Source organism: Schistocerca nitens, chromosome 6 (genome assembly GCF_023898315.1).
Source record: "Schistocerca nitens isolate TAMUIC-IGC-003100 chromosome 6, iqSchNite1.1, whole genome shotgun sequence".
NCBI classification, from domain to species: Eukaryota; Metazoa; Arthropoda; class Insecta; order Orthoptera; family Acrididae; genus Schistocerca; species Schistocerca nitens.
The window spans coordinates 598,305,702-598,326,185 of NC_064619.1; the positions used below are offsets into that span (position 1 = coordinate 598,305,702).

The 20,484-nt window shown below is 43.4% G+C and overlaps 1 protein-coding gene across 5 annotated transcripts in view; it reads left to right on the forward strand.

Moving 5' to 3' along the window:
- Positions 1-20,484, forward strand: part of LOC126262900 (monocarboxylate transporter 2-like) — a 146,742-nt gene that overhangs the window by 35,504 nt on the left and 90,754 nt on the right. For 3 of the 5 annotated variants that reach the window (XM_049959797.1, XM_049959801.1, XM_049959800.1), the window contains exon 1: positions 11,884-11,952. The exons of the other annotated variants lie outside the window; for them this stretch is intronic. The gene's annotated coding sequence lies outside the window, so the exon portion shown is untranslated. Of the gene's footprint in view, positions 1-11,883; positions 11,953-20,484 lie in introns of those variants that run through there. 5 annotated transcript variants of the gene reach the window in all.

Below are 20,484 nucleotides of genomic sequence, written 5' to 3' on the forward strand. Positions count from 1 at the left end.
ATACAAATACTTTCAGAAATGACTTCCTGACACTTAAATCTATACTCGATGTTAACAAATTTCTCTTCTTCAGAAACGCTTTCCTTGCCATTGCCAGTCTACATTTTATATCCTCTCTACTTCTACCATCATCAGTTATTTTGCTCCCCAAATAGCAAAACTCCTTTACTACTTTAAGTGTCTCATTTCCTAATCTAATACCCACAACATCACCCGACTTAATTCGACTACATTCCATTATCCTCGTTTTGCTTTTGTTGATGTTCATCTTATATCCTCCCTTCAAGACACCATCCATTCCGTTCAACTGCTCTTCCAATTCCTTTGCTGTCTCTGACAGAATTACAATGTCATCGGGGAACCTCAAAGTTTTTATTTGTTCTCCCTGGATTTTAATACATATTCCGAATTTTTCTTTTGTTTCCTTTACTGCTTGCTCAATATACAGATTGAATAACATCGGGGAGAGGCTACAACCCTGTCTTACTCCCTTCTCAACCACTGCTTCCCTTTCATGTCCCTCGACTCTTATAACTGCCATCTGGTTTCTGTACAAATTGTAAATAGCCTTTCGCTCCCTGTATTTTACCCCTGCCACCTTTAGAATTTGAAAGAGAGTATTCCAGTCAACATTTTCAAAAGCTTTCTCTAAATCTACAAATGCTAGAAACGTAGGTTTGCCTTTCCTTAATCTTTCTTCTAAGATAAGTCGTAAGGTCAGTATTGCCTCACGTGTTCCAGTATTTCTACGGAATCCAAACTGATCTTCCCCGAGGTCGGCTTCTACTAGTTTTTCCATTCGTCTGTAAAGAATTCGTGTTAGTATTTTGCAGCTGTGGCTTATTAAATGATTGTTCGGTAATTCTCACATCTGCCAACACCTGCTTTCTTTGGAATTGGGATTATTATATTCTTTTTGAAGTCTGAGGGTATTTCGCCTGTTTCATACATCTTGCTCACCAGATGGTAGAGTTTTGTCAGGACTGGCTCTCCCAAGGCCGTCAGTAGTTCCAATGGAATGTTGTCTACTCCGGGGGCCTTGTTTCGACTCACGTCTTTCAGTGCTCTGTCAAACTCTTCACGCAGTATCGTATCTCCCATTTCATCTTCATCTACATCCTCTTCCATTTCCATAATATTGTCCTCAAGTGCATCGCCCTTGTATAGACCCTCTATATACTCCTTCCACCTTTCTGCTTTCCCTTCTTTGCTTAGAACTGGGTTTCCATCTGAGCTCTTGATGTTCATACAAGTGGTTCTCTTATCTCCAAAGGTCTCTTTAATTTTCCTGTAGGCAGTATCTATCTTACCCCTGGTGAGATAAACCTGTACATCCTTACATTTGTCCTCTAGCCATCCCTGCTTAGCCATTTTGCACTTCCTGTCGATCTCATTTTTGAGACGTTTGTATTCCTTTTTGCCTGCTTCATTTACTGCATTTTTATATTTTCTCCTTTCATCAATTAAATTCAATATTTCTTCTGTTACCCAAGGATTTCTACTAGCCCTCGTCTTTTTACCTACTTGATCATCTGCTGCCTTCACTACTTCATCCCTCAAGGCTACCCATTCTTCTTCTACTGTATTTCTTTCCCCCATTCCTGTCAATTGTTCCCTTATACTCTCCCTGAAACTCTCTACAACCTCTCGTTCTTTCAGTTTATCCAGGTCCCATCTCCTTAAATTCCCACCTTTTTGCAGTTTCTTCAGTTTTAATCTACAGGTCATAACCAATAGATTGTGGTCAGAGTTCACATCTGCCCCTGGAAATGTCTTGCAATTTAAAACCTGGTTCCTAAATCTCTGTCTTACCATTATTTAATTTATCTGATACCTTTTAGTATCTCCAGGGTTCTTCCATGTATACAACCTTCTATCATGATAAAAGGAGCAAAGACAATACCGAAACAATGGAATGGGTTGTCGAGTCAAAACTTATATGAAATTACTCCACAACATTTCCAAAACAGCGAAGTCTTCTGGTGCAAAATTTACAAATGTCAAGTTGACCATGAGGAAAAACCGAAGAAGACTGGCATAACTTGGTCTGTAGTGAGAAGGAAAGCCCACAGGAGGAGAACTAAAGAAACATGGGCACAAAGGAGGACAGACGCCCACCTCAAAGAACTTGCCTTAGTCCTAATGGGCTTATTCGCAAATAAAATAAACAATAAACAACAATGTAATAATGAGGTTTGCACACAGGGTAAACTTCAGGCAAAGAAATCCTTGAACAAAAGACCAGGAGGCAACATATTGAGCAACTGGAACTTTAAACCAGTGCTGCACTGCAAACGCACTGCAGCACATGAATTTAGGCGCCTTGTCACGGTCCGCGCGGCTCTCCCCGTCGGAGGCTCGAGTCCTTCCTCGGGCATGGGTGTGTGTGTTGTCCTTAGCGTAAGTTTGTTTAAGTTAGATTAAGTAGTGTGTAAGCTTAGGGACCATAAGACCTTACCATAAATTTCCAAATTCCATAACATTTCACATGCACTTCCGGGTGGTGCATTCAGGCAATTCAGTGTCAAAACAACGAAGCAGAGGGCTGACATATACGAGTGTCTTGAAGGAAAGACCGCCACCAGCCGCAGTCGAGCATCGGATTAATCCGATGGTGAATGTTGAAAATTTGTGCTGGACCGGAACTCGAACCGGATCCCCCGCATAATGTGAGCCATTGCCTCAACTGCTTTGGCCTACCTGGGCGCGCTTTCCATCTGACCCAAATTCTCAACTTGTCACATGCTAACAGCGTCCTCTGTCCAAACACCTACTTGCTACAGCGACGCCTGGATTCTCGCATGAAGATATGCCCAACAAATGGACACCACAGATGTGTATATAATATATCTACAGGTATGGTGATCTTAGTAACTTCATTGCGGATGCACAGCAGGTTCTGAGCCCCGTGCGGGAATCCAGCAGTCGTTGTGAGGAAATAGGTGAATGGACAGTGGATTCTGTTAGCGTGTGACAAGTTAAGAATTTGGTTCGGATGAGAAGCGTGTCCAGGGGGCCACGGCGGTTAAGATAACCGCTCTCATTAAGCGGGAGATCCAGGTTCGAGCCCCTATTCATCTGAAACATTCAACGATCACCATGGAACTATTTTGGTGCCCAGTAGCGGCTGGAATCGAAATTTTATACTTACAGCAACATTATCAATCAACAGATTGGTGTTGTTACTGTCGGACATGTCCAACAGAACAGACGCCACACATTCATATGAATAGTAAATACGAAAGTTTCGCTTTAGTGGTTTTGAGCCCAACGCACACTGCGCAACGTCTAGTGAATGCCCGTGCACTCTAGTCACAGACTTCTCAAGCAGCAGTAGGGGCCGCTATCACCTTGTCGTCTTCCCACTCAGCTGCCAGCCTCCAAGCGCCTTCCTCGGCCGTTACTCCAACTGTAGGACTTGTTCCGCTCCCCGTCCCACACTACACTCGGTTGTCCCAGCTCGTCAACACCATATGAAGATGGTATCTGTTCTTTCGGACATGTCCGAAAGAACAGATATCATCGGTGACCATGCAGCGCTCTAGACTGAAATGATAATTAAATTAAGACCCTACATAGGCGTTGATATACATCATCGGGGACGGTTCAAAATGTGTGCCCCGACCGGGACACGAACCCGGGATCTCCTGCTTACATGGCAGACGCTCTATCCATGTGAGCCAGCGGGGGCACAGAGGATAGTACGACTGCAGGGATTTATCCCTTGCACGCTCCCCGTGAGACCCAAATTCCCAACTTAATGTCCACACACTACATTTGTAGTGCCCCTGCCCATTACACTCATTACTCGCGGCAGACAGTCTTACTGAGTCCCGTAAGAGTTCGGGCAATGCGTGTGCATCCGCACAGAAGGAAAAGGCCAATGGTCGGTTAGTCTGAAGTATATGAAGATGGTATTAGTAAGTGTAATGCCGCTTAAATTTAGGAGGCGAAGGCGTTCGTGCCTTACAGTGTATAAAGCTTCATCTTATTATATGTCTACAATGCCGTTGGTTATTAGGACAAGGAGTCGTCGTAAAGTAAATAAATCAGAGTCTGTGTCCGTATAGGTTAAAGGTGCACTGAATTATGCCAAGATTAAAGTTGTAGGTGATGTAACACATTACTATAGAAACTGAAAAAAGTACCTGCCCGTTCCATCTTCATATAGTCAAGGCTAACTGGCCGTTGACCTTCTTCTTCTGTGTGGATGCACACGCATTGCCCGAACTCTTACGGGACTCTGTAAGATTGTCCGTCGCGGGTAATGAGTGTATTGAGCGGGGGCACTACGAATGTAGTGTGTGGACATTAAGTTGGGAATGGGGGTCTCAGGGTGAGCGTGGAAGGGATAAATCCCTGCAGTCGCACTATCCTCTGTGCCCTCGGTGGCTTAGATGGATAGAGCGTCAGCCATGTAAGCAGGAGATCCTGGGTTCGAGTCCCGATCGGAGCACACATCTTCAAGCGTCTCCGTTGATGTATATCGACGCCTGTCGGCAGCGTAGGGTCTTGGTTTGATTATCGTTTCGTCGACAGCAGTTGCGCTAGCGGCATGCTCCTTTGCTGCTCTCTGCGCCCTCTTACTGGCAGCGAGAAAGGTCCTTCAGCATTAACCTCATCTGCGGAGCACGGCATGACCTCAGCTATGCCGCGATAGTTACGGCACATTTTTCCCGTAGAAATTAGTTGCTACCCATTCTTTTATTCGCCTAAGAGGTTGGGTCGTCTTACTGTACTGTACCATTCTGTTACCATTGATAACGGCCTCAAATCGGTGAAAGACAGAGTCTACATGTTTCTGCATGTATGACATACTCAGCAGAAAGTATTGCATCCAGTAAAGGTGTTGCATTACAGGAATACTGGCTGCTTTGTATCATCGCTATTCCTATTACTTCCAGACGTATTCCACGAGATTAAGATCAGGTGACATTAAGTACCACTCGATATGCAGTAGGGATCCTGAACGTTCGTTGACCCGGGAAGGTAAGCGTGCACCCTGTGAACGTGGTTGTTGTCATTTTGTTGTTGTTGATTTAGGGCGCAAAACGGATGAGTGTACTGACACAAAACGACTTAACAAATGTTCTGATTTACAGATGGATTGTATATATCACCTATGTTGACTGCTTCATGGCACAGATGGTAATTCAACGAATATCGCGCTTGGCGCGCTTGAGAATTAAGGTATTTGCGGCAGCCAAAGAAATTGATTGCGAGAATAAACTCTTTGTGGGCGATGCTACTCATTGCTGATAAAGCATCCCTGACCATGGGTTAATAATACCTTTTATTATCGCTTGAGATGCTGGAATAGAAAGACGTGTTGTCGGAGTGGACCTAAGGCCGTTTCCTACGTGAGCAACAGAAGCGACCAACAGCGAGCGACTTCTGGATATGCGACACTCCATCGACAAGCAGCAGCACTGAGCGAAAAGCTCGGGTGTCCTGCGTTCAAGCGACCATGTCGCTCTACAAGATGGCTGCTTAGAGTCAACCAGCTGTTTCTATAAAACGGCATCCTTAACCTGTAGAATATCGTAGCTGCAGAGTAAGGCTACAGAATTAGGTTTACTTAAATATATAAAGGGAAAAGGAAAGCTGTGAATCAAATTTACAAAGGGGGGAATCTCCATGGAGAATTTCATAAATATCACCAATTCCGAAGATCACCAGACACATTTTTCGAATACACGTGAATGGGCAGAAGAGCATTCGCCTTTGTCATCAAAAAATTAAATACGAATGCTTTGTACATGATCAAGAACTTTTTACCGCCAATAAATGCGGAAGAATGACTGACTACATGACTAACTACCCTAAATGGACACATTAACACACTGATTAGTAACCGAAATTAAGAGCTAGTTGTTGTGCAGCTGTTGCGATAGTTTGCGGTTCTGTCTGTTGGAGAGGTCCTGGGTTCGATTCCAGGTTGTTTTTATACCTTAATTTACTCAGTTACATTTCTGTATACAAAGTTTAATGTACGGTATACTGTTTACACTCATCGCTAAGTACACTACTGGCCATTAAACTTGCTACACCAAGAAGAAATACAGATGATAAACGGGTATTCATTGGACAAATATATTATACTAGAACTGACACGTGATTACACTCGCGCAATTTGGGTGCATAGATCCTGAGAAACCACCTCTGGCCGTAATAACGGCCTTGATATGCCTGGGCATTGAGTCAAACAGAGCGTGGATGGCGTGTACAGGTACAGCTGCCCATGCAGCTTCAAAACGATACCACAGTTCATCAAAAGTAGTGACTGGCGTATTGTGACGAGCCAGTTGCTCGGCCACCGTTGACCAGTCGTTTTCAATTGGTGAGAGATCTGGAGAATATGCTGCCAGGGCAGCAGTCGAACATTTTCTGTATCCAGAAAGGCCCGTACAGGTCCTGCAACATGCGGTCGTGCATTGTCCTGCTGAAATGTGGGGTTTCGCAGGGATCGAATGAAGGGTAGAGCCACGGGTCGTAAAACATCTGTAATGTAACGTCCACTGTTCAAAGTGCCGTCAATGCGAACAAGAGGTGACCGAGACGTGTAACCAATGGCACCCCATACCATCACGCCGGGTGATACTCCAGTTTGGTGATGACGAATACACGCTTCCAGTGTGCGTTCACTGCGATGTCGCCAAACATGGATGCGACCGTCATGATGCTGTAAACAGAACCTGGATTCATCCGAAAAAGAAATGACGTTTTGCCATTAGTGCACCCAGGTTCGTCGTTGAGTGCACCATCGCAGGTGCTCCTGTCTGTGATGCAGCGTCAAGGGTAACTGCAGCCATGGTCTCCGAGCTGATAGTCCATGCTGCTGCAAACGTCGTCGAACTGTTCATTGTAACGGCCCCCTGCCTTAATATGATGAAAATTTTGTTTTATGTTAGTAAATAAAATGTCACATGCTTTAGGAGAATATAACTTCTCATCAAAACATTTCAAAGATGTTCACAGGGTGGTCGTCACAACGCTGAATAATACTGTTTCAAAGGTAAAGTTTATAGCTCTTCACTTTTGTTGTCTAGGGTATTACATATTTATAAGAGGTCCGGATTTTTAAAAAAAGGTAAGGCTGGAGACATCTAGTAGTTTTATAAAAGTCATCACACGATTTTATTCCTCTTCAAAAAAACACACGTAAAGTTTACATGGCATCTCTGACAAAACAGTTACACCTTGTGCATCAATCTCTTTGGTTCTGCGATCCACATACGTTTACATACAATGGAATTAGCCGGCACTAAAAACACTGACCGACGTGACTTTCACAACTACACTGAGCCAATTACCCGCCGGTCTTTTGACAGTGCTCGTATTTATAACCTTCCAAAGAGATCAACAAATTATCTCTTTTTTTTAGAGTCAATTAAATTGTTATTAAATGAATTACTTGCATGAAATAGTTACAAATGATTCTGGTGCTCAGGTGTTTAATTTAAAACCATAAGTGGTGCATTTTACAAATAATTACAAGTGTCAACCAAGTGAAATAGCTGGATTACAAAGTGTTGAATATAACCTTTCTCATTTACATAATATTGGGGTTAAAAAGTGCAAATCTGTAAATTACGTGAGTATACAGTACAAAAGTATTATTAAACTTATTTGTTTTTCATACTAAGTGTAGTGAATAATCAGGTTTTCATGGCCAAATTTTATAACAAGCAATTTCGTAGTCACATATGTTGACACTTTGAATAAGCCTATGTGAGCAAAACATAACAGTTCCTAATGAAATATTCGTGTTAAAACAGTTTAAATAAATGTACCTTGCTTTTTAAATCTCTCTTGGATCGAAATATTATATATTAATGACATTGAAAAACATTCCATCATAATTACACCCACACGAAATTTAACTAATTTGAGTTTAATTTACTGAAAAATCGTAATTTATCATTAGTATCGTATACTTCCATACTTCTTTTCCCTCCTATCGGGATCATACATCGTGCAGATGGTTGTTGTCTTGCAAACGTCCCCATCTGTTGACTCAGGTATCGAGACGTGGTTGCACGATCCGACAATCTTTGATTGTCGATATATCCACAGCCTCAAATAAGTGACAACTTCTATGTGGATGAAGAGCCATGACATACCGCTACCACGGCAATGGACGCCGTGGCCAAGGCAAAGATAACACCATACGAACACACCAACTGCTATCATGACGACGGCGTCCTCGCTACACGGACTAGAGGGCACTTGATATACGCTTTATGATCCATGGCAACGGGGTCCTCACCACAAGGAGTAGAGGACTCTGTAGTCCTTCCATATTAGCCATTTTAGTAAATTGACTCAAACGTTTTCTACGTAAATGTACGAATAATTTAGTAATAAGAGATCTAATACATAAGTAGAACCTGCTTCCAAGAGCGTAACAACACCAGTATACGTGTGCTGCGGTTTCTGACCAATCATTGCGTTTGTGTTTGTTTAGGCCAGGTTTATTCTTATGGTGGACAGATTATAGCGCCGACTGCCGATTAAGTCAGCATTTCCTTTCAAACGTCTCCGCCCACCGTAAAGACTACTCTTGTCATTTAGTTTATCATTTTCAGCAATTTTTTTCAAAGAATGCTGATGTGAAGAAATAGCACACTAGTTGAATTAAAAATGTTTTTTTAACGCTGCTAGTGTACTATTTCTTCACATCGGAAACCTTATTATTCCATTCACACCTTCGCCCCCCAGTGCAATCCGGCTTCCTTTGTGCCACATATACTTGCTTCACACAGTCAAAGAGAAAGGTTGGACGCGATGAAAGTTCAAAAAGTAGTGGGACTCCTTGTCACAGTGAAAGTAAAATTATGTTCTACTAAAATATCAAATATTTACCAAAAATTGTTAAAAAAATATAAAATAAAGTAAAAATATCGGCATTCGATACTGCCATTCTGATATCGATATACAGGAGGAAAGTATATAGACTATATACGGATACGCTTAAGGAAAAATATCGATATATCGATATTTCATAAATAGCCCTAATTCGGAGGATGGAACAGTCTGCGACGGTGGGATTGTTTGATCTGCATTTGCTTCAGTTTCTACAACTAGTGTGTCTCCGAGTTTCTGTTTCAGGCCATCATCCAGTCGATCTACCTTCATATTCAGTTCCTCATACACATTTCAACAGCTACTTTGTAAGTAGCGTTTAGTCCAGCAGTGGTACGTTCTATCACCAGCTTACTGTCACTCACTAGCACAAAACAACAAAAATGTTGTCATTTCGTAAGGCAGGTGTGACGCTACGGAATAAAGAGGAACACTTGGCCAACGCGAATGACGACATAAACTTTTTGGTTCATGTTGACTGTAACCTGAATCGGTGGACCCAAGTCTTGGTACAGAAATCAACGAAAGATCATCGCACCATATCCAACCTGTGCTAACATTTCACACACTGTCGGCTGAATGCCTCATTGAGCTACCGGTGCACTGGACGTTTAGCACTATTGGAAGAGAGGGCAGATCGAGAATCTTCAAACCAAGCTAGACGCCCTCAGATAGCTCCTTGGCGCACTGCAAACGTTCAGCTTCAGTGCCGCTATGAACATTGGTCTTATGCAGGGTATCCGAGTCCAAATGACCATTGCAAACAGTTCTCTTGCTGATGGTCGCTCCGAAATTGGTTGAGATGGGCCTGCATTTATTGAGAACAGCAATTCATGTAGGTTTTGAAACCGATTTCATTGACAAGACGTGACACTCATCTCCACTCCCCGTTGGTTGGAATCTCTTCACGACCACTGTTATTAAGTCATGTTCCATGTCGTTAAAGACAAGTTGGACAGTTAATTAGCTTCGTTCATAGGTAGTTTCAAACACGAGAGGTCATTTCTTCTATTCTTTATCTCCACGTCGACCCGTCTCATAGTGCTGGTTCCATACAACAGGTTGGCACATACACAACACGTCACCGTCACCTCTTCCGCCAGGTGTGGAGACTCACATGTCCGCCCAATACCTGTCCCATACTAGCGCTCCATAGCGGACAGCGTGTAGTATTTTGCCATTTGAACTAAGATTTTATAGTGAAACGAGATGAAATGGGTACGCTTGTCTGAACATCCAACTGGGGTCAAATTACATTAGGTGTTCCTCAGGGTTCCATCACGGATCCCCTTCTGTTCTTGATATTTTTGAATGACCTCCCTTCTTATCTGAAACAAGAAGCTAAACTGACACTGTTTGCTGTTGATACAGCCATCACTATTAATCCAGTGAAAGAAACTCCAACAGAAAATGATACAAATAATGTCTTTGGAAAAGTTATTGGTTAGTTTTCTGCGAATGGGCTTGCTCTAAAATTTGAAAAAACAAAGTAAATCCAAATTTCTACCGTATGGAGTACATTTCCTTTAATAAATATAACACACCAACTGAAGTCAGTATCCAGGGCAGAACATACTAAGTTTTTGGGTGTATATATTGAAGAGAATATTAATTGGAAAATTCAAATTTTGGATCTCCTAAAGTGACAAGGTTCAGCAACTTTTGCAATCAGAATAATTTCTAATTTTGAGGATACAGAAATTGGCAGTCTAACATACTTTGCATACTTTCATTCTCTGATGTCATATTGAATAATATTTTGGGGTAACTCAACATTTAGGCAGCAAGTATTACTGCTCAAAAGAAAGTGGTAAGAATAATATGTGTAGCTCATATTCGCACATCTTGTAGACGTCCGTTTAAAGGGTTAAGAATTCTTACAACAGCCTCACAGTACATTTACTCAGTAATGAAATTTGTTCTCAACAGCATGGATCAGTTTAAAAACAACAGTGACATTCATTATTATAATACCAGAAGAAAGAAAGACTTGCACTATCCTCTACTTAAGCTATCTTTGGCATAGAAAGGGGTAAAATAAGCTGCTGTAAAACTTTTCGATAAATTACTACATGAAATAAAATATCTGATAGATAGCAGTAATAGTTTCAAAAATAAATTGAAATGATATCTCCTTGACAACTCCTTCTATACCATAGATGAATTCTTGAATATGAATAAATGAATCTGTAGGTATATCGTATGCATTCTATGCCATTTAAAGGAATGAGGTAGGTAACACAAATTTTAAGCTTAAAAAAAATCTTGATTCATGTTAGCATTTCTTATGCACTCGACACGTTCCACATCATAACGGTTACCGTGAGATTTATCAGTGGAACACTTAACGAACTAACTAACTCTGTGGGTGAAGATATGCAAACAGGCATCGGCCATATCCCAGCACGCTGGTCGTTACTCAACAGTGTCTGAGTGAAACGAATGTTTTCAGAGAGCATGGAATGGTGGAAGACGTTGTAGAGACCACGGTTTGGAGAATTTCATTGTTGTCACATACAGGAAGATTCATCCTATCAAGCTCGAATTTTCTCCCAGTGTCGAATTTGGACAGCAGTTTTATGAGTGTGGCACCATGCAAACTCGTTGCGCGGCGATTTTGTCGTTCACCGACGAAGCGACCTTCAACAGTGAAGGTGTGTCCAACGCTATCATAATCATATGGGCTGGCGAAGAACCTCCATTCCCCTACGAAAGAGGTAAACTGGAAACATTTCAATTAAATTTATAGGCTGACACACTACACGTTCTAAACAAGAAGGAATACAGCTATACGCTGTCCTCGGTGAAAGTGAGGGAAAACTACGAGACCTACTTCGTGCAATCTGTCTGTAGCATGTGTGAAGTAAACTTACGTTAACGGTATGTACTGTGGACAGTGAAATTTCACCGTACTATCGATTAGTCTCACTGATCAAAGGTAATTATCGAACGTGTCACTTCAAGTGGAATCCGCGTTGATAACACGCAGCGAACTTTGCTTCAGGCAACAGAGTGAGTGGAGTCATTACAGTGGAATGGCGTCTCGAGAGCCCACACTGATGTAGCCAGCTGTAAATTTACTTCCAGGTAAGGTGGCAACGAATTACCGTCGTAATTATAGCGTTTTTGCTGTTCCCTTCACAAGGCACTATATGGTATTCCCTTGACATCTGTGCGACAGATCAAGACACAGAAGAAAGAGACGATACTGGATGCGAAGAAATTTTCTTGTCTTACATTACAGATTTTGAGTCTGTCGGTAATCAGACCACGCTTTCCGACATTAAACTCATATATTTACCTGTCTCCGTCATACTTAAATGTCTGTACCACTACCACGGCCACACGCTATTGCCCTGTACTCGTTTTAGGGGGTATTGTTACAATGTCAGCTGGAAAATAGTATTTGAAAACTCACAAATTTTCTTGCAGTAATTACAACGGAATCTGGGATGGTTTCTTCAACGTCATGACCAGTTACTTCTCTTCTTCCTCGTCCAACCGACTTTATGTACCATATATAACGACCTTGATATCCTCCCTTTATTTTTCTTATTCACGTCCTATTTGTTCTTACAGTTTCCTAAACTGATGATTGGGAGCACATAAATTTTATTATAGTACAGGGAAATTTAGTGTGAAACATCTAAGTCAATCTGTTTTTATTACTCGCTATCCAATTTTCACACGAAAAAGATCTGACTGTAGTATATGACTGGATCTTTGATGTGTTACAGTAACGCTATAGTACTCGATATATTTTAACGATCTAAATTATATCTTTGGGAGCTGCTTCACACTTTTCACGGATGATGTACACAAGGAAACCATTAAGCCAAAAATGATGTATTTTGGGAGCCCCTGAACAGGATCGATACATGCCACTGTTGACCATCGGTCAGACAATGAAACAACGGTGCGTAAATTGCAGGAAAGAATTATTATCGTTATTCTATGAGCAGTCAAACGAAAACTAGACAGATGAAAATAGTTCGTAAAATGTTTGTTATTTCAACAATATTTGCCATAATTGTTAATACATTTATCCCACTTTGAGACGAGGCGTTCAATTTCTGAATGGAAAAACATTTTCTGCGGCCTATCGAACACGATTTTACCCAGGTGAGCAACTCTTCGTCCGCTGCAAATCGACAGCAGCCAGTGTCTTTCTTCAGGACTCTAAAAATAAATAATTATTGCTTAGTGAGGAGTCGGGACTGTTTGGAGGATGCGTAAGGAAGGGCTTCCAGCGGAACTTCTGCAGCCCAGTCAGAATAATAGGCTCGGCAGCTCTGGGAAAGTCATGATGACCTTCTTCTTTGACTGCAAGGGCGTGCTTCTTATTGACGTTTTGGACCACGACGCCATAATGAAGCACAGGGGTAGGTGCTCTCTTTGCAAAAGCTGAACCGTGCCATCAAGGTCATATGCCCAGGAATGTTGACGGAAGGCAACATTCTGTTGCAGGCTAATGCCCGCCCACATTGTCAAGATTGTATTGATTACGTTGCAGAAGCTCTGCCGGGAAGCTCTTACGCATTCTCCGTACGGTCCCGATCTCTGCCCATGCGATTTCCATATTTTTGGAGCCCTGAACAAAGACATTCGTGGCAGTCAAATAGCTTCGCATCAAGAGGTGCATGCCCGTGTACATTCATGGTTCAGTAGGTAGGCGCAAACATTTTTCCATGAAGGCATCGGAAGTCTTGTCTCACGGAGGGATAAATATACGACAGTAACAGTTACGCAGATTAATTTTGAAATAATAAACAGTTCACTTACATTTTTACATCTGTCTTATTTTTATTTTAATGCTCCTTATAACTGTGGTTAATACTGATCACTTAAAATAACTAGAAGCAGACAAAACCATAATATGTATTGGATTACGCGTGTTGCACGAGTAGTACGGCTATAAAAAGGTAATTATAGTGGAACGCACATACCACACTAGGGCAGTATCCAAAGCAAATGTAGATTAGCCACGGACGAAGTAATTTCATACTAGCTACTCGTAGGCACTGGTCTGCACTCCGATGCACTTATCGGGTTGGATTAATGGAATAGACAGTGAAGATCAAAGGCCAATGGTTCGTTTAGCAAGTGGGAAACTATCACACAAGTGGTAATCAGCCCACAGTGGCAGACGCCTCAAGTGCTGCATGTCATATTACAGTGCTGTTAGCTAATGAAATTCAAATTTAAATGGTTCAAATGGCTCTGAGCACTATGGGACTTAACTTCTGAGGGCACCATTCCCCTAGAACTTAGAACTACTTAAACCTAACTAACCTAAGGACAGCACACAAATCCACGCCCGAGGCAGGATTCTAACCCGCGACCGTAGCGATCGCGCGGTTCCTGACTGTAGCGCCTAGAACCGCTCGGCCACACCGGCCGGCAATAAAATTCAAAGAGTATTCATTCCAAGAACTGAGAAGCTCGTATTACATCGTTCCACATATATCTCGTGAAATTAGCATGATTTATAGATGACGATAGTTTACTTCGCAGTTAAAGTACACTCAAACATCAAAAAACGACGCACCACGAAGGAATTACCCGAATAGGAAACAAACTGGTTGGCGTGACGTACTTCTACACACAAAGAAATGATTGCAGATTTAGGGAAATTGGATGACTTATTCAAGAGAAAGAGATTCCGAAATTGAGGAACTCAATAACGTGTTGGCCCACGTTTGGCCATTATGCATGCAGTTATTTAGTTTGACATTGATTGATAGAGTTGTTGGGTGTCCTCCTAAGAGATATCATGCCAAATTTGTCCAACTGGCGTGATAGATCGTGATAATGGTGATTGGAAGGCCCTGACCATAACGCTTCAAACGTTGTTATTCGGGACGGGATCTGGCGAGACTATTGGATACGATAGGGTTTCGCAAGCAAGAAAACAAGCAGTAGAGACTCTCGCCGTGTGCAGGTGGGCATGAAATGTAAGCCCAAGATTACCTGCGATGAAGGGGAAGAAAACGGAACGTGGAATATCATTGACGTATCGTTGTGCTGTAAGGGTGCTGCGGATAACAATCACAGAGATCCTTCTAGCAAAGGAAATTGCGCTCCAAACCATCACTCCTGGTTTTATCATGTTTTTTTTTTTTTCTATCGGGACACCGTTGTGCTTAGCGACAGTATTCATTTCAAATAGGAGAGGGTACAGCAGTCAGTCGCAGTGATGTTTATTGCATATCCAGATTTTAGTCACTTACATTTACTGCACTGCAGGAGACCACCCATTGACCGAAGAATGGATATGCAATAAACATCATTGCTACTGACTCCTGTACTCTTTACTACATCGCTTCTGGTTGTTGGGCAGTATGGTGAGCAAAATTCAGGTTAGTATACCTCTGCTGTCCGGGGCATCCCCTGACACATCTTCGTTGGTCATCAGGGTAAGTTCGAAGCGATATTGAACACTGAGGACAATTCTACTGAAGTCAACGAGATTCCAGGCCCCGTCGACCAACGAAGACGTGTCTGGAGCCGGCCGCGGTGGACGAGCGGTTCTAAGCACTTCAGTCCAGAACCGGGCGGCTGCTATGGTCGCAGGTTCGAATTCTGCCTCGGGCATGGATGTGTGTGATGTTCTTTGTTAGGTTTAAGCAGTTCTAAGTTCTAGGGGACACATGACCTCAGATGTTTAAGTCACGTAGTGCTCAGAGCCATTTGAACCATTTTTTTTTGTCGCTTTCCGGAGGATGATGGTTCAAACCCGTGTCCGACCATCCTGATTTAGGTTTTCCTCGATATCCCTCTATCGTTTAAGACCAATGCCCGGTTGATTCGTGTCTGGAGACTCCTTGAACAGTGGTGGAATACCAACCAGGCTGTCGTCCATCATACGGCCCGACAACGAGGAGCGATGGCCTGGGCTGCTATTTCACTTCATGGCAGGACCATTTGGTTGTCATCCGCTACACTCCTACAGCACAACGGTTGGTCGACGACGACGTTCTGCGCCCCGTTTTGTTGTTCTCCATGGCAAACCGTACTGTGCTTACGTTTCACCACGATAGTACCCGCCTCCGTACATCGAGATGTTCTGCTACTTGTCTTCGTGCTTGCCAAACCGTACCATCGCCACAAAGATCGTTACATATGTCTCCAATTAAGAATGTTTGGAACCTTATGGGCAAGCCTCTCCTACCAGCTCGGGATCTTGCGATCTCACGTGCCAGTTGAACAGAATGTGGCACGATACCTCTCAGGAGGATATCCAACAACTCTGCCACTCAGCGTCAAGGCAAATAACTGCTTGCATAAGGGCCGGAGGTGGACGAACGCGTTATTGCCTTATTAAATTTGTGAAGGTCTTCCTCTTCAATAACATGTCATCCAGTTTCCCTGAAACTGCAAACATTTGCTTGCCCGCATATGTATATATGTCTTTTTCTTTTTTGAGCCTATTTACTCTGTTAGAATAAATCAGTGACTGAGACACTACGAAAAATTAGATAAAATACGTCTGTTATCGCAAGCAGATGATGGATTTAGTATCTGTTAATATACACTCCTGGAAATTGAAATAAGAACACCGTGAATTCATTGTCCCAGGAAGGGGAAACTTTATTGACACATTCCTGGGGTCAGATACATCACATGATCACACTGACAGAACCACAGGCACATAGACACAGGCAACAGAGCATGCACAATGTCGGCACTAGTACAGTGTATATCCACCTTTCGCAGCAATGCAGGCTGCTATTCTCCCATGGAGACGATCCTAGAGATGCTGGATGTAGTCCTGTGGAACGGCTTGCCATGCCATTTCCACCTGGCGCCTCAGCTGGACCAGCGTTCGTGCTGGACGTGCAGACCGCGTGAGACGACGCTTCATCCAGTCCCAAACATGCGCAATGGGGGACAGATCCGGAGATCTTGCTGGCCAGGGTAGTTGACTTACACCTTCTAGAGCACGTTGGGTGGCACGGGATACATGCGGACGTGCATTGTCCTGTTGGAACAGCAAGTTCCCTTGCCGGTCTAGGAATGGTAGAACGATGGGTTCGATGACGGTTTGGATGTACCGTGCACTATTCAGTGTCCCCTCGACGATCACCAGTGGTGTACGGCCAGTGTAGGAGATCGCTCCCCACACCATGATGCCGGGTGTTGGCCCTGTGTGCCTCGGTCGTATGCAATCCTGATTGTGGCGCTCACCTGCACGGCGCCAAACACGCATACGACCATCATTGGCACCAAGGCAGAAGCGACTCTCATCGCTGAAGACGACACGTCTCCATTCGTCCCTCCATTCACGCCTGTTGCGACGCCACTGGAGGCGGGCTGCACGATGTTGGGGCGTGAGCGGAAGACGGCCTAACGGTGTGCGGGACCGTAGCCCAGCTTCATGGAGACGATTGCGAATGGTCCTCGCCGATACCCCAGGAGCAACAGTGTCCCTAATTTGCTGGGAAGTGGCGGTGCGGTCCCCTACGGCACTGCGTAGGATCCTACGGTCTTGGCGTGCATCCGTGCGTCGCTGCGGTCCGGTCCCAGGTCGACGGGCACGTGCACCTTCCGCCGACCACTGGCGACAACATCGATGTACTGTGGAGACCTCACGCCCCACGTGTTGAGCAATTCGGCGGTACGTCCACCCGGCCTCCCGCATGCCCACTATACGCCCTCGCTCAAAGTCCATCAACTGCACATACGGTTCACGTCCACGCTGTCGCGGCATGCTACCAGTGTTAAAGACTGCGATGGAGCTCCGTATGCCACGGCAAACTGGCTGACACTGACGGCGGCGGTGCACAAATGCTGCGCAGCTAGCGCCATTCGACGGCCAACACCGCGGTTCCTGGTGTGTCCGCTGTGCCGTGCGTGTGATCATTGCTTGTACAGCCCTCTCGCAGTGTCCGGAGCAAGTATGGTGGGTCTGACACACCGGTGTCAATGTGTTCTTTTTTCCATTTCCAGAAGTGTATGATAGTGATTCAGATTTCCCGTTCATTCCGAGCGTTGATATGGAGGAATGCTCGGAGATGGTTGTGATTCAAAACGCAGCCATTACTTGCTTCCACAGAGTGTGCCGCTGCCTCTCCTAACGTGTTACGTGGGCCCATCCACCGATAGGGTTCACCTTGTCTGTGATTACGGTTTTCGATCCGGGTTGCTCCCTGACCTGTTGGCGGTCAATTACTAGCTTCTGGCTAGCCGTTCTATTCAAGAACTCTGATAGCACTGTCTACAGGAACCTCCTGTTTGTTCCACCAGTCTCTACGTCACCGGCAGTTTAAGTGATCGTAAACTGCGTTTTGCACGTGCCAAGTGGGACAGAAAAATAGGTAGAAGTAAAAGATTAATCTACCAAAAGGCTGATAGTGTTTGAAGATATTAAGACTTGCCGGTAGTAGTTCTTTCCTGCATATAACGAGACATCTGCTGTAGACTAACTCTGTGAAAATTGCAATACCTATAACGTACTTTGGAAATGAAGGAAAACGTACTGTGTAGAAAAGTTTGTCATCAATGTCAGATTTGATAGAAACAATACGCACATTCTTAGCAGTAGCTTCTGGTGCAATGCGTACTCGACAGCTGATAGAAAACATCGATGCACAGATCTCACTGCAGTTCGATTCTCTGAAGTTGGAGCGTATTACGGATTTATCACTATCTGTAATCGCAGTTGTATAAACTGCTACCGGTGACTGATCACCAATAGAGAGGTTCGGTATAGACTTTGAATAGCACCTGAATGATAAGTCTGAGAGCACGTGTAACAGACAGCGTGCCACAACGGTTTGCAGTGATATTTACCCACGCTATTATGAGACTATTTAGAGCACAATCACCACGACCGGCAGCCATTTCGCAATTATTGTAGGCCAACTGGTTGCTCCAGACTTCTCCACGATTTACTGCTTTCACGCAGTTATGTTTTTCTGCATGCTTTATAATTTCGTTTACTCAGTTTCCGCCATACTTTTTAATCTCGTACAACCCACCAAAGAACAATTTTCTTGGTTACATGTCCCATCCACATGATTTTTATTACATTCATAACAATATCATTCACCACAGTCTGTTTCCTGATGCAGTTATTTGTTGTCCGACGCTCCTAGTATTTCCCAACATGCAACTCTCCATTGCTCAACTTCTAACGCTTTTCGTGTTAGTCTTGATCGCCGTAACTCATATCCATTATAAACTTTCCTTTTAAAATAAATCCCAATCTCCTAATTAAAAACTCAGTTTCGTTCACCGAAACCTTCCTCACCAATTTCAATCTCACGTTTTTGCTGTCAATCCAGTGCTTATCTACAGCTGACAAGCAAATTTAAAATCTAATCCGAAATTATTTCCTCTGGACATCTGATCTACTCCATAAATAAATATTAACATTTGCGTTTTTAAGCTCTGCCTTCTGCAAGAGACAATGTATTTCCTTTCATATTTACCAAAGAAATTTTCGATACTTGCTTCATCTTCTCTAGACCTCTGTTTAATTCTGAAATTACGTTAATTCCGAAACTCGTTTGGATTTAAGCGTTTTTATCTGTTCTGCCGTGCATCATTGGTACGTTTTGTGGTTTTATTCTACGTTTTTATACTTTTCCACATCTATTATACATCACCTTCACCTTTTATCGCACATTTTCATCCATAGAACGAAATGATCTCCTTCATCGTATGACAACATTTGGTAACAGGTGACGGTGAAGTATAAAAAGTGCTGGTGTCTACAATAAAATGACAAACTTTGTTGTAATGTCCATGCTTGTGAAACAGTATCAATACCGTGTTGCTACTCCTCATGATTTGTGCGCGTAACATGCTGGATACTCCTCAGGATGCTATGTAGAATGTGGCGGACATCTAAACGTCTCACTCGTCGACGGCGGTGGCACTTCTTAGTTCGTTCATTCTGTAAGGAGGCTTCGCACGACGAAGTTCATTTGAAGACAAGCATACTGTTGTGTACATAGTTCCGCGTAGTCAGCGCGTACACAACTTTCCCACTAGAGCGCGCCCCGCTAAGCACAACAGCGCAGGCGCAGCGCTCGTCCGTCTCCGCACTACGAGATGGCGCTGCCATAAAGACGGACCAAATTCTGCTTCCGCCGATCAGCATATTAATATGTAACGCAGCCAATGAGATTGCTGCTAACGTAGAACCTTTTCTCCTCGCGGATCACACTCGCGCAGTGATACATGAACGCACGAGGTATTATAACGAGTGTACAGACCTCCGATTAATCAGTCTGCATCATTCTGTACGAGTCTGCATTTGTCTGTACCAGTCTATAGTCAAGTTTCAGTCTGTGCCTAATAAGATCATCATATTCCTGTACATAGCCATGAAGATAAATGTGTAGACAATTTTGTCAAGTATCAGAGATATGTGAGAATAAGATTAACGTACCAAGACCAAGGGAACTTCAGGCTGTCAATTGTAAATGGCATCCAGAACCAAGTTAAGTTATTTTTATGTCTGTTATTATTTTAATAAATGTGTGTGAAAATTAATCAAGTTCTGTTTAAAGTTGGCCACCGTCAATCTGCTACTCTAAGCGTGCAAGTGGCATTTCTATCGTCTGACCTAACGGCAGAAGATAAACACGCCACCTATTGCTGACACTCGCC